The following is a 15,214-nucleotide window of genomic DNA, read 5'->3' as shown; positions in this document are numbered from 1 at the left end:
AATATGAAAAAAATGTATTGGATCATTTAAAAAAAAAATAATAATTAAAATTCTTATGTGTTTCTGGCGCTAGGGTTGTACCCATAGTTATAGCAGATGAGAAAAGGACAATGAAGTCACATATATATGTGTGTGTGTGTGTGTATATATATATATATATATGTATATATATATATACAAGCACAATGGAGTCACATGACACAAAATGAGAAATCAATTAGACATGCAAAAGGTGTGAAGAAAATCCCAGCCACAGTTCACATTGAAGGCAACGAGATCAAATACAGACAAGATGATCATTACAAGCGTCACACAACTAGCCAGAAATGCAAAACACCATGATGGTGAAAAATAAGATAGAATTAGACCTCATACTCTTGTTCATGCATATCCGTATCCCCCTCTGTATATAAACTGTTTATTGCAGGACATTTGTGTGAAGACCACCGGTGTTAGCTGCCAGGGGATTATCCCATATAGGAACACAACACCGGGATTAAGTGTACAGGTGTGAGATCACAGGGTCAGAACATCACAAATGCCATCAACTATAGCAACGGAAGGTGGGAGGATATACTGATTATAGAGGGACAGGAACATGTATACATGAGATGGATGATAGATTCAGTATAAAGCATCGCAATAACAATGTCCAATAAACAGATAAAACGCATCAATGTCTAAATTGTGAATAGAAATATTGTTCTTATCGATCTGACACACGTAAAAATATAATATAAAATAATATGCACAATAACCAATATGGAGAAACTATAAACCTATAACAATGAACATATAAAGGGGAAAAAATTATGCAAATCAAAATTGAGGAAATCCACCCGCATCTGATCTGGTGCAAAGTATAATATCCTGGCAAAGGATCATAGAGCCGCAGATATACCGAGCATTATCTGTCATATCACTGGGAGGCAAATAGATGCATCATTGTAAAACAGACGAGAACAAGTACAGAACACTGGTGAGATTACTGTGGAGCATTGTAATGGCGAATCAGATTACTGTGGAGCATTGTAATGGCGAATCAGATTACTGTGGAGCATTGTAATGGCGAATCAGATTACTGTGGAGCATTGTAATGGCGAATCAGATTACTGTGGAGCATTGTAATGGCGAATCAGATTACTGTGGAGCATTGTAATGGCGAATCAGATTACTGTGGAGCATTGTAATGGTGAATCAGATTAGATGGAGCGTACAAATCCATGATATCCAAGAGCTGAATGTATAACAGATCAATGGCAATGGGAGACGTCTGCATAGAGTCTGATGTAAAACCTGATCGTGAGGCTATAGATGGAGCAAGCATTTTTATCTGTATCAACGAAAACAGGTAATTACATTATAATAAAACTGACAAAAACAAATATCTGATGCAGAACTGAATCGTGAAGCTGTGGATGTAGCAGGAATTTCTATCTGTATCAACGAAAAACAAATCATTGAATTATATTGCGAAAAAACTGACAAAAATAAATGTATGAGAAATGGAAGATAAATAAGCTGCAGAACATTGCAATGGAAATACTCTGTCATTGCTGAAAAATCTATAAGATATTTGCATCATTTATGTGCGTTCTGCGAAGATGAATCTGCAATGATAGCGCAATATACAGAAAGGGAAATAAGTACACCGGCAAATAATAACCGGAAAAACACAAAATAAATTCAGAAAACCTGGAATGTCACCATATAGATGTCTGCTGGGAATAAACCAGTATGAATTTCATCACTAGATGTAAAACAGGTCATTGCGGAAATTCATTACCCGAAGGGTATTTAGTATTTGCACGTCAGATCCAGAAGGCTTCACGCATATTAAGGTGTTTCTGTCTGTTCCACCCCTTACCGGATAATTTACCATTACAAGACCAAAGAAAGAAAAATGTGTGAGATCATTATTATGTATGGACAACATGTTTTGATGCCCCGGAGTATGTGCTATTAGAATTGTTGATATATGAAATCTGCTCCGGTGCTCTCTATGAATCCTACCAATTTGTATAAAACAATGTTGTCCACTATTCTGGAGGAAGGCATTTATTTGTCGGTGTTTAATAACAAAATTCAGCGCTGGCTGTTACCTGATTATCCCATTTTTCATGGTCTCCCCAAAACACACAAGGGTATCCCCCCACCCTTCGCCCTATTATCTCGGGTATGGGTTCATTGAATGAGAATTTAACCAATGGCTGGTGAACATTTGTATCCTCTGGTTATTCAAACACCAGGCTATGGGAAAGATACTACGTCTGTCCTGATGGTTTTTGACAGGTTCGTGTGGCAGGAAGAATATAGGTTTGTCACCAGCAATGTTGTAAACCTGCATTCCTCCATCCCTCACGCATTGGCCATCATTGCCGTTCAACACCATTTAAATAAATATAGTGGATATTCTGTGAATTTACAAAGGTTCATTATAACATAAAATATTTGTTGTCCCGCAACAATTTTATGTTTGATTCTAAATATTATTTACAAGTACTTGGAGCCCTCATGGACTCCAAATTCTCACCATCTTTGGCTATGCTGTACATGTCGTGGTGGGAAGAAATTTACATTTTTCTGATGATAATCCATTTTTTTAGCACATTTTTTGGTTTGGTAGATATGTTGATGATGTACTTTTGGCATGGAGAGGTGACCCCCAGTTAGTGTCACAATTTGTTTTGTATTTGAATTCCTATTCCTTAAATTTAAAATTCAATGTCAGTGAACCTTTGATTTCCACTCCATTTCTGGATATTTTCCTGACAGGGATAGTAACATCTCATAAAGTGGACACCACACGCTATAGAAAACCTTTGTCAGGCAACACATTACTGTTGTCTTCCAATTCTCAACTTACTCTATACTGTTCGCAGGGACGACTCAGTATAGGTGGAGGGAAGCACTCCGATGCCGTTCAGCGAATGTGACCCGTGCTACACAAAATATGTAACTTACAACATAAGTGCTGATTCATCCTCCGTGGATTCTTTTATGCCTAAAGGGAGACCTGCCCACATACCCCCTGTGATGACATCATGGGGGCTAGTCTCCAGCCTTCATATTTTTATTAGATATGTTTTTTGCAATAACTTATCATGGGTTGATCGTAGAGGCCCAAAAGTGATACCATATTTTCCGTTATGATTTTACCTTTCTCCAGAGACCACACACGGTATAGCTGCCGTCTGCTATTTTGTTACTTTTGCGCCACAACTCCCCAGAGGGGCTTACAGTGACTGTTAAATATCCATATTGTTCCTTAGCTGACCCTGCCACCCAAAATATAGGCCCCATTATTATCGGACATATGGAACTTTAGTTATTCCATATTGGCTTCGGGCCGTCTGCAGGCCTTTGTTACATTCCCTTTGAAGCACTGGGAATGCAACCTTCTCAGTTAGCCAGTTAGCTGTAAATCTATCACAAGCCTGTGTTAATTGAGTTTGGTAGCAGCTTTTTGGCCAGCATTTGCTTACAAGGCCCTTCTCATATGTGTGTTGATTTGCATAGAGGCCACTGGCCAAAGTGTCAGCTCTTCTCCCGTGGACAATTACTATAGGGGAGGAGGGAAGAGGAGTCTGAGAGAGACTTCTTAATATCTATGACAGGGGAGAAGAAAAGATTTTCAATATTTCCATTACAATCTGTTTTTCATTGATACAGATAGAAATGCTTGCTATACCTATAGCCTCACGATCAGGTTTTGCATCAGACTCTATGCAGACGTATCCCATTGCAATTGATCTGTTATACATCCAACTCCTGGATAGCATGGATTTGTACATTCCATCTAATCTGATTCACCATTGCAATGTTCTACAGTAATCTCACCAGTGTTTTGTACATACTTGTTTTTGTCTGTTTTACAATGATGCATCTATTTGCCTCCCGTTGATATGATTGATAATGCTTGGAATATCTGCGGCTCTATGATCCTTTGCCAGAATATTATGCTTTGCACCAGATCAGATGCGGGTGTATTTAGTAACATCGGTGGTTTTCACACAAATTTCCTGCAATAAACAGTTTATATACAGGGTGGGATACAAATATGCATGAACAAGAGTATGAGGTTTAATTCTATGTTCCTTGTATGTAGTATTATTTGGTCATTATCTGGTGGTAATATGTGGTCTGGTCATGGTGTGGTGGTACTTGTTCCTTGTATGTGGTGTTGTTCGGTCACTATGTGGTGGTAAAATGTGGTCCGGCCATGGTGTGGTGGTATTTGCTCCTTGTATGTAGTATTATTTGGTCACTATGTGGTGATATGTGGTCTAGTCATCGTGTGTCAGTATTCTTTGTATGTGGTATTATTTGGTCACTATGTGGTGGTAATATGCAGTCCGGCCATGGTGTGACGGTTTTTGTCCCTTTGTATGTGATATTATATGAAAAAATGTATGTGACACATTCCCTTAAAGAAAAATATACCTAAATAGAGTACTGGATATTTTAAGAAATGTTTAATAGGTTAGAGTAGAGTAGGGCCCTGCCAGAAGAGTCTACCTTGTCGTGGTGGCGGCTTACAAAATCTTTTGGCCAAAACAAAAGCTGCTGCTATGTATGTGATATGGTGTTCTATGGGAACTGTTAGGGTATGTGCACATGGTCAGGAGCAGCTGTGGGTTTGACACTGCGTGCTTATGCAGCTTCAAACCTGCAGCAGTCTGGTGTTACAGCATGCATGCGTTTCACATGCGTTTCTGACAAGCACTTTCCAGGCGATTTTAGCATCACTTGGAAAGTGCTTGACAACTAGGTCACAGTATATAAATCCATGCAAACAGCATGGATTTATACAGTGTGACCGTAAGAATGTTTAAAAATAAAAAAATAAACCTATACTTACCCTCCGATGGCCCGGCGTGTGTTGCAGCGCTGGTTCCTGGCTGCCAGCTGTTCGCGGGACACTGCACTGAAAGGCCTGCGGTCACATGACTGTGACGTCACCGCAGGTCCTTCAGTCCTGCCCGCAAACACAGAGGAGGAGACCAGGGGCTGTCAGAAGGTGAATATAAACTTTATTTTATTCTTTTTTTACAGGTACAATGGTACCCAGGTCTGGATGAGAGTCTCCTCTCCTCCAGAACTGGGTACCATCCGCACATTGAAACGCATATAATCTGTGAGTACAAATGTACTGACACCGATTATATGCGTCTCAATGCAAGTCAATGGCGGCGATTACGCCGCGCTTCCGCAAAATTAATGGACATGCTGCGGATTTTTGAGCGCAGCATAAAAGCTGCGGAAAAATCCGCAGCATGGGCATTGACAGTGCGGAATCCCCTTGGGGACCATGGGGGGCGGATTACCTAGCGTTTAACAAGCGTTTATGCTGCGGAAATTCCGCAGCATTTACGCTTGAAAAACGCTACGTGGGCACTTAGCCTAAGTCCCTGCAGGAGGACAGACACAGCAGTCAATGAGCGCTCTCAATAGTCTGATGGGAAAGCATTCATTGGCCAGCGGCCTCTCTCCTGCATGACATGCCCCATTTTTCAATGCCCGCACTCTGCCCAGGGTATCAAAAATCATTACGGGTGGGAGTGGACGGGATTAAGCAGCATCAGCCCTCAGTCAAGGGCACTATAGCAGCTGCGTGGTCTACTGCCTGGGTGCGGCTGCATCGGCGGTGTGTCCGCCCCTGGCTGAACCCCTCGCTGTGGCTCTGAGCAAATGTAATATTATTTACACACAACCGAGTGGTAAAGAAATCAGTGAGACACCTGTGGCATAAGAACGTAAGAACCATTACACCCTCAGATGACTTCCCTTGTGGGTACAGTGTCCGAAATGGGGTCACTTTAGGGGGTCGTATGTTCTTCACACCTCGAGGGCTTTGCTTTTGGCCGCTCCGTACACCTCGTACACACATGGCTCCGCTCTGTACACAAAGCTCCGCTCTGTACACCTCGTAAACACGCGGCTCTGCTCCCTACAACTTGTACACGTGCGTCTCTGCTCAGCACGTCTCCGCTCCGTACACCTCGTACACACGGCTCCGCTCCGTACACCTCGTACACACAGCTCCACTCCGTACACCTGGTACACGTGCAGCTCCGCTCCCTACGCCTTGTACACGTGCGGCTCCGCTCCCTACGCCTCGTACACGTGCGGCTCCGCTCCCTACGCCTCGTATACGCACGGCTCCGCTCCCTACGCCTCGTACACGCGCGGCTCCGCTCCGCACACCTCGTACACACGCGGCTCCACTCCGTACGCCTCGTACACGCGCGGCTCCGCTCCGTACGCCTCGTACACGCGCGGCTCCGCTCCGTACGCCTTGTACACGCGCCGCTCCGCCCCGTACGCCTCGTACACGCGCGGCTCCGCTCCGTACGCCTCGTACACGCGCGGCTCCGCTCCGTACGCCTCGTACACGCGCCGCTCTGCCCCGTACACGCGCCGCTCCGTACAAATCGTACACGCTCCGCTCCGCTCCGTACACCTCGCACACGCGCGGCTCCGCTCCGTACACCTCGCACACGCGCGGCTCCGCTCCTTACACCTCGTACACGCACGGCTCCGCTCCGTACGCCTCGTACACACGCGGCTCCGCTCCGTACGCCTCGTACACGCGCGGCTCCGCTCCGTACGCCTCGTACACGCGCGGCTCCGCTCCGTACGCCTCGTACACGCGCGGCTCCGCTCCGTACGCCTCGTACACGCGCGGCTCCGCTCCGTACGCCTCGTACATGCGCGGCTCCGCTCCGTACGCCTCACACACGCGGCTCCGCACGCCTCGCACACGCGCGGCTCCGCTCCGTACGCCTCACACACGCGGCTCCGCACGCCTCGCACACGCGCGGCTCCACTCCGTACGCCTCGCACACGCGCGGCTCCGCTCCGTAAGCCTCGCACACGTGCGGCTCCGCTCCGTAAGCCTCGTACACACGCGGCTCCACTACATACACATTGTATACACACCCTCTGCTCCGTACACCTCGTACACGCGCGGCTCGACTCCGTACGCCTCGCGCGCGCGCGCGGCTCGGCTCCGTACGCCTCGCACACACGCGGCTCCGCTCCGTACGCCTCGTACATACGCGGCTCCGCTCCGTACGCCTCGTACACACGCGGCTCCGCTCCGTACACCTCGTACACACGCGGCTCCGCTCCGTACACCTCGCACACACGCGGCTCTGCTCCGTACACTTCGTACACACGCGGCTCTGCTCCGTACGCCTCGTACACACGCGGCTCTGCTACATCCACACTGTAAACCCCTCCTGACTAGTGTTGAGCCACCCCCGTAGTGTTCGAGTTCGGTTCGGTTCGTCGAACACCCGTGTGTTCGCCGAACTGTTCGTCGAACTGTTCGTCGAACACCTTCGAACACCGTTAAAACCAATGGCAGGCAAACAAAAACACATAGAAACACATAGAAAACACCTTCAAAGGTGTCCAAAAGCTGACAAACTGCTCAGAAGACACAACTAACACATGGAAAAGTGACAAGTACATATAGTCATGCGAAAAGAAAAGAGGTGGAGGAGTAAAAGGAGGGGGAGACACAGATATAGGCATGTCATGCCCTTCTAAAATCCAAAAAGTGAGAAGCCAAGACGGCCAGTCCGCTCCTGCCCGTGCCACCTCCGTGTCGCCGGGTTTGTGCCAGAGCCGCGGTGAACCCTGACGGCCAGCCCCCCTCTCCCAATACTGGTGCCTGTCCGCTGGTGGGTCGAGAGAGCCCCCCTGTGGTGGAGGCAGCTCTAAGCTTTTTAATTTAAATTGTCCCTCTAATTTGAATGAATACACTTTAAATCCATTTACAAGGATCTATTGGAGGGCAAGTCTCATGCCAGCAGCCGCGTAATTCCAGCTCCAGTAGCGTCCACTAAAGCTGCTGCAGTTAAAAAGCTTTTATAAGGATCGAGCTCGGCTGTCCACCGCAAGGCATCCTAGTGCCAGTCCCAGCCCCTATGCCTTGGGGTGCCTCCTGATGCTCTTCACTGAGTATCCCGTGGTCCCGAAGCATTTCCTTTGAAAAAATGAAGTGTCCAAACTACAGGTGGTGTAGCTTGCTTAACAGCCGGGATAATCCGCTGACTAGCAGACACTGCTACTAGGCACAAAGTATTTCCTGGGCTAGATGCAGTTAAAAATTTGTAAGTAGATACTCTCGTTGGATGCTGAGAAAGCATTCCATAGAGTCTCCTGGCACGCCATATATGATTCTCTTAAAAAGCTTGGGGTAGGGGTCTAGGGGACCCTTTTATAGCCCAAATCACGGCCCTGTATCACAATACGTCACCTAGGCTGAAGATAAATGGAACTGTAGCACCGAGGGCTCGGTTGCTACAGACGTATTGCACCTCACCCAGAGGTGTGATATCTCACTCTCAGATAAGGATGGAGTGTGGATCAGGACCCGACACCTGCATGCATTACACCACATTGCCGTGGGGCAGGGCGACCAATATGCCCCTGAGATGGGCACGACAGTCCCTGTCCCTGGCTGGAGTGGGGGGAGGGAACACTGAGGAAGGGGAACCCTGCAGTGCAGGAGCAGGGAGGAAGCAGTTCCTGGGTGCATTGAGAAGGGAGTATAAAAGGTGGGCACCATCTTAGTTCAGTGCAGAGAAGTCTGAGCAGAAGTGGCAGGGAGCAGGGGCTCTGCATGAGCTCTGCTCCGGAGGCGGGCCTAGTAACAGAGGCCCAGGCCTGCAAGAGGGAGAAGGAAGGAAGAGGAGCGGAGAAGGCTCCAGGAACGAGGAATGAAGGGATCCCAGGGGTGCGGACGGGCGAGTCGCCACCGCACGCCCGAATCCACCTGCGTGGAGGGGTCAGGCCAAAGGGGGAGACCGGTCCCCGAACTAGTGGAGGCAGGAAACGACCCTCAGCTAGAAACCGGAGGCGCTGACATTTTATGTGGCGCAGCCCCTTGCTCCACCCGCTAGGAAGGCACCACATAGGGTCAGGGAAACTGGCGCCAAGTTTACCAAGAGGAGGCCCGAGGCAGCCGGACAGAAGTGTTGGTAAGAAAGGCCAGACAAAGGACACACAAAGGGGGTCCTGTGAAGCGCTCCAAAGTTATCTGGGCGTTGTCTGAGCCCCTCACCTGGTGAGCACAGTACGACGTGGGCAGCCGTTACCTGCAGACGTGGTCTGGATAATAAGAACTGTGAGTAAAGGCCCTGAACTGCATCACTGACTCCGTGTCGTTACTGCTGCTGCCCTGCACCATCACCCCCATCCTCCGCATACACTGCCCTGAGGCTATACTCCTCCCGTGGGGAGTTATGCTACGCTCTGCTGCACCCACAACACCAGCCTTAGCGGTCTGCCCTGTAGCGGCGGTTCACTCTGACCGCAATCCACGGGTGGCGTAGTCGGACATTTAAACATCAAAACCACATAAATAGTTCCGCCACTGGTTTGACCGCCCTGAGCCACGGAACCGGATCGCCGCCACGAAGACTACAACCACCAGCATCCACCAAAAAGGGTCCGGCTCCGGGTGTCCCAAGGCCCAGGGGGTGCGTCAGAACATTTTCATCACCTTTCACAATCACCAATGGGACAAGGCAGGGATGTCCTCTGTCCCCTCTCTTATACATCCTAGTGACGGAGCACCTGCTCTCATCAATTCGCCATAACCCCAATATTAGGTGGATTGAGGTGGGAGGCACCGAGTACAAGTGCTCTCTATTTGCTGATGATGTCCTAGTATATATCACTCAATCACATATATCCATCCATGCTGTTATGGCTGAAATAGATCACTTTGTTACATGGTAAAATTTTAAAATCAATGCAGCGAAGTCTGAGGCCCTCGATGTCTCCCTCCCCAAATCCATATAGGATTCCATCCAGTCCAACTTTCCCTTTGCCTGGCCCTCACAGGGTATCAAATACTTAGGAATTCCTATTCATAGAGACCTCTCCCATCTATGTTATCTTAATTTTGGGCCCTTTATTGAACAATTCCATACAGACCACGGTTGGCAAGTTAGAACTGTAAGATTCACTACGTGAACCACTGGTGTTTTGTGGAAAAGCACATGTACACCGCGTTCCAAATTATTATGCAAAAAGTGTTTAGGAGTGATAAGGGAAGAATTTGTTTGTTTGTCAGTTAAACTCATTGATGGTGATGTGTGTCAGGGCTCTTTATATCACTGTAAGCAATTGCAGACACCTGTGCTAATTAGTTTGGCAGGTGTGTCCAATGAAAGGCAAGACTACTTAAGAAGGCTCTCTCACATTATTAAGCAGCCTACATTTTCTGCCAAAATGGGAAAGAAAAAGGATGTGTCGGCTGCTGAGAAGCAACAAATTGTGGAGTGTTTAGGTCAAGGCATGACTACAATCAACATTGTGCGATGATCAGGATGAAGTGTCTTGGCAATCAAGAAGTATGTAGCTGATTCACAGTACACACGTGTGCGTGCTGATAAGGGCAAATTGAGGACTCTTTCCTACAGGCAATTACGTCAGGTTGAAACAGCAGCGGCAAAAAAGCCTTGTCATAGCAGCAGACAAGTTTTTGAAGCTGCTTGTGCCTCCAACGTCCCCCGAACAACAAGATGCAGGGTCCTTCAGAGGTTTGCAGCTGTGCATATGCCATCCTGTCGACCTCCTCTATCCACTTCACACAAGCAGAAACGGCTCCAGTGGGCCAAACATTACATGAAGACTGATTTCAAAACTGTTTTGTTCACGGATGAGTGCCGTGCAGCGCTCGATGGTCCAGATGAATGGAGTGGAGGATGGCTGGTTGATGGACACCCCACGCAAACACGGCTACAGCGCCAACAAGGAGGAGGTGGAGTAATGTTTTGGGCTGGAATCATGGGGAGAGAGATTGTCGGCCCCTTTAGGATCCCTGAAGGCGCTAAAGATGAACTCCATAATGTATGTGGATTTTCTCAAACAGCACTTCCTGCCATGGTTCAAGAAGAAGAACCGTGTATTTCACAGCAAGATCATTTTTCTGCATGATAATGCACCATCTCATGCTGCACATAAAACATCTGCATCTCTGGCTGATATGGGCATAAAAGGGGACAAACTTATGGTGTGACCCCCATGCTCCCCTGACCTCTACCCCATTCAGAACCTTTGGAGCATCATTAAAAGGAGTGTCTATGATGGCGGGAGGCAGTTCACATCTAAGCAACAGCTCTGGGAGGGTATTCTGTCCTCATGCAAAACAATTGAAGCAGAAACCATCCAAAACCTGACAAATTCAATGGACGAGAGAGTTCAGAAGCTCCTTTCGAACAAGGGGTCCTATGTGAAAATGTAACATCACCTAGAATAAAGTTTTGAGTTGAAAACTGTTTGATTTCAGTTTCTAACAACCTGCTAATGCTTATAATTTCAAAAATGACCATTTTTTTGGTCTTTATTAAAATGAAAAGGTTGATCGAAAAGTTTGGGGGATCTAAGAGTGTGGCAACCCAGTAGTCATGATTACTTCGAATTCTGACAATATGAGGGTCATGCTGCAGGTAGTGCAGCAAGAAGGCACTTATGTGTCTTGCGCATCTCGGAGCCCCAAAATTATTTTCCGGGCTAGATGCAGCTAAAAATTATTTTTAATTTTAAATCTGGTGAAGCTTATTATAGATGGCCTAATAGGATCAGTGCTGCACACTGCTACAAAGCCCAAATTATTTTCCAGTCAAGATACAGATAAACATGATTAGTAATTTGAAAGCTTAAAACGGTTGGTAGGGTGATTTTAACCAATCATCAAGCTTTTACTCTCCCCAGGATGACACAGGGGTAGAAAAGTCGTTTCGGATCCATGATTTGTTCATCTTTATGAACGTGAGTATGTCTACATTATCAGTGGAGAGCCGCGTGCGCTTATCTGTCAGCACACCACCAGCAGCGCTGAACACACGTTCAGACAGAACGCTGGCTGCGGGGCATGACAAGATCTCCAAGGCGTAAGTGGCTAGCTCCGGCCATTTATCCAGATTGGAAGCCCAAAAAGAGCAAGGGTCCAGTGACACAGTCGTGGCTTCAATGTTTACTTGGAGATACTCCTGTACCATCGTCTCTAGGCGTTGACTATGTGTCAGACTTCTTGTCTCCTGTGGCCTTGCAAAGGATGGGCTAAAAAAGTGGTGAAATGATTCCGCAAAATTGATGTTACCAGCAGATACTGTGGTTCTGTTACGGTTTGAGTGCTGAACACTTGACGGTCCCACGGTTGGCAAGTTGGAACTGTGAGATTCACTACGTGCACCACTGGTATTTTGTGGAAAAGCACATGTAAGATTCTGCAACAGTCTCTGCTGATACTCCTGCATGCGTGCATCCCTTTCTATGGCAGGAATAATTTCTGCAAATTTACTTTTGTACCGGGGATCTAACAGTGTGGCAACCCAGTAGTCAGGATTATTTCTAATTCTCACAATTCGAGGGTCATGTTGCAGGTAGTGCAGCAAGAAGGCACTCATGTGTGTTGCGCATCCAGGAGCACCAAGTCCCTGTTGTGTTGGTGGCGAGGTAGCAATCATGCTTCCTTCCTCTGTCCTCTCCCCCCAACCTCGCACAACAGAAATGTGATCAAGGTCTCCCTCATCTGATGAGTCTTCCATCAGTTCGTCCTCCACTTCTTCCTGGGCTCCTGCACCTTCCTCACTAGTTTGGCTGCTACCATGCGCCCTGGTAAAATCATCTCCCCCACCCTCACATGCCTGCCGCCTTGGTGCTGCCGACCGTCTGGACCTTGCAGATGTTAGCCCTTCCGCATACAACTCCTCCTCCTCTACTTCCTCCACCTCCTCTTGTGCCACCACCTGACTCCGAATTCTGTTTAACATGTGCTCCAGCATGTAAATCACCGGAATAGTCATGCTGATAATGGGATCGTCAGCACTAAACATCTTCGTCGCCATTTCAAAACTGTGCAGAAGGGTGCATAGGTCCCTGATCTGAGACCACTCCTCCAGCGTGATTTGCCCCACCTCTGAATCTCGTTGGCCCAGGCTATACGTCAGAACGTATTGCACCAGGGCTTGTCGGTGCTGCCACAGTCGCTGCAACATGTGCAGAGTTGAATTCCACCGGGTAGGCACATCGCATTTTAGCCGGTGAAGTGGCAGGCCCAACGACTTCTGTAGAGATGTAAGTCGCTGAGCTGCGGGATGCGAACAGCGGAAGTGAGCACACAGCGACCGTGCCCTCTGCAGAAGGCCATCTAGTCTGGGATAGTGGGCTAAAAATTGCTGGACAACCAGGTTCAACACGTGAGCCATACAAGGCACGTGTGTGACATTGCCCCGGCGAAGGGCCGCACCCAGGTTTGCAGCATTGTCGCACACGGCCTTCCCTGGTTTCAGGTCCAGTGGAGACAACCATTCATGAAATTGGTTCTCCAGAGCTGACCACAACTCCTCAGCTGTGTGACTCACATTTCCCAGACATTTCAATGTAAAAACCGCCTGATGACGTTGAGCCCTACTGCCAGCATAGTAAGGAGGTGTGCAGGATCCCTTCTGCGCAGTTAGAAAGCTTGTGGCATGACCAGACAGGCTTTGGGTGCAGGTGGAAGACCGAGAGGAGGTTGAGGAGGCAGAAGCAGTGGAGGAAAAATTACATAAAGAGGATTGACGCACAACTCGTGGGGACGGCAAGACTTGGACAGCAGCCCCTTGTCCTGCTGTCACCATAGTTGCCCAGTGCCCAGTCAGCGACATGTAACGCCCCTGTCCATGCCTACTCATCCAAGTGTCTGTGGTGAAATGCACCCTGTCACACACAGAGTTTCTCAAAGAAGCGGTGATGTTGTGTGCAACATGCTGGTGGAGCGCAGGCACACCTTTCTTTGAGAAGTAGTGCCGACTGGGCATCTGGTACTGGGGCACTGCGACGGACATAAGGTCTCGAAAATCCTCTGTGTCCACCAGGCGGAAAGGCAGCATTTCTGTAGCCAAGAGCTTGCAGATGGTGAAATTCAACCTCTTAGCTTTCTCATGGCTAGGAGGAAATGGTCTTTTACTTGTCCACATCTGAGGGACCGAGGGCTGGCTATTGTGCTTAGACGGGGTTGATAAGGGTGTCCCCGGCAAACTGCCGGTCTGTGAGGAAGATGCAGGCGGACATGTTAGGTTGCCTTGATCCAAAGGTGGTGCTATCGATGTCGGACAGCGCTCAACACCACCTGGTGTTACCACCTCCAAAGAAAATGATGACCTGCCAATCACGCTGGCTGTTGCGGGTAAAGAGGTGGCAGGTCTGCGCCCCAAAACAGGTGTGACTGCTGTCCCCCCAGTCACAGAGGATGAAGAGGCCGCGGATGCACAAGATATGGCAGACGGTGGTTGGCCCGGCCGGCTAGACCGCATTGTAGCACACTGAGCTTCCCACTGCAACTTATGCTTCATGTCCATGTGCCGGTTCATGCATGAAGTACTCAAACTATGTATTTTTTGGCCTCTACTTAGCTTTTGCTGACAAATGTTACAGATAACACGAGTTGGGTCATCTTTATCGATCTGAAAAAATGCCCAGGCTATGCAAGGCTTAGCACCCATGCGACCTGAAGAGCCACCACGACTTGTGGTGAGAGGCAGAGTTGTGTTTGAGGATGCAGTTGTTGACGTGCTTCCAGTACTACGTCTCTGTCCAGGAAGGCGCAACCTGACCTCGTCGTCACTAGCATCTTCCTCCACCTCCTCTGCTGACCTCATCTCTTGGCTGACTGTGGGTTGACAGTAAGTGGGATCTCCGACCTCATCATCATCACCCTGTGCGTTATCACACCCGTCGTCCTCAGAGCCAACCTGTTCCTGCCCTGACAAAAAACTAAAGTTGTCGCTCCAATCAGGTATTTGAGTCTTATCATCGTCTTCCTCATTGTCTCCACCAACAGGAGTTACAGTTTGGGAATGAGGGTCTACATTATGGTCAGAACCTTCTGCGTCTGGTCCTGGATCCGACTCATAAAGATTCTGGGCATCAGTGCAGATCATTTCCTCGTCTGGATTCACAGAAGCGCTGGAGTCGACCTCTGATTCCCAGGCTATAGTATGAGTAAACAGCTCTGCAGACTCAACCATCTGTTCTACCTCATACTCAGACGGGCAGCTGGAGATTTGGGAGCTGTGAGGAAGCAAGTGCGATTTGGGTGACACCTTTGAGGACTGGAGTATTTGTGATGTTGAAGTTGATGTGGAGGAGAGCCCACTTAAAGGAGCACTTGATATCCGTTGAAGCACCTGCTGTTTTTGTGCCTCAT

Source organism: Phyllobates terribilis, unplaced genomic scaffold, assembly GCF_046119375.1.
Source record: "Phyllobates terribilis strain yellow unplaced genomic scaffold, ASM4611937v1 Scaffold_36__1_contigs__length_13169755, whole genome shotgun sequence".
Lineage (NCBI taxonomy): Eukaryota > Metazoa > Chordata > Amphibia > Anura > Dendrobatidae > Phyllobates > Phyllobates terribilis.
This window is presented reverse-complemented; position numbering follows the sequence as displayed.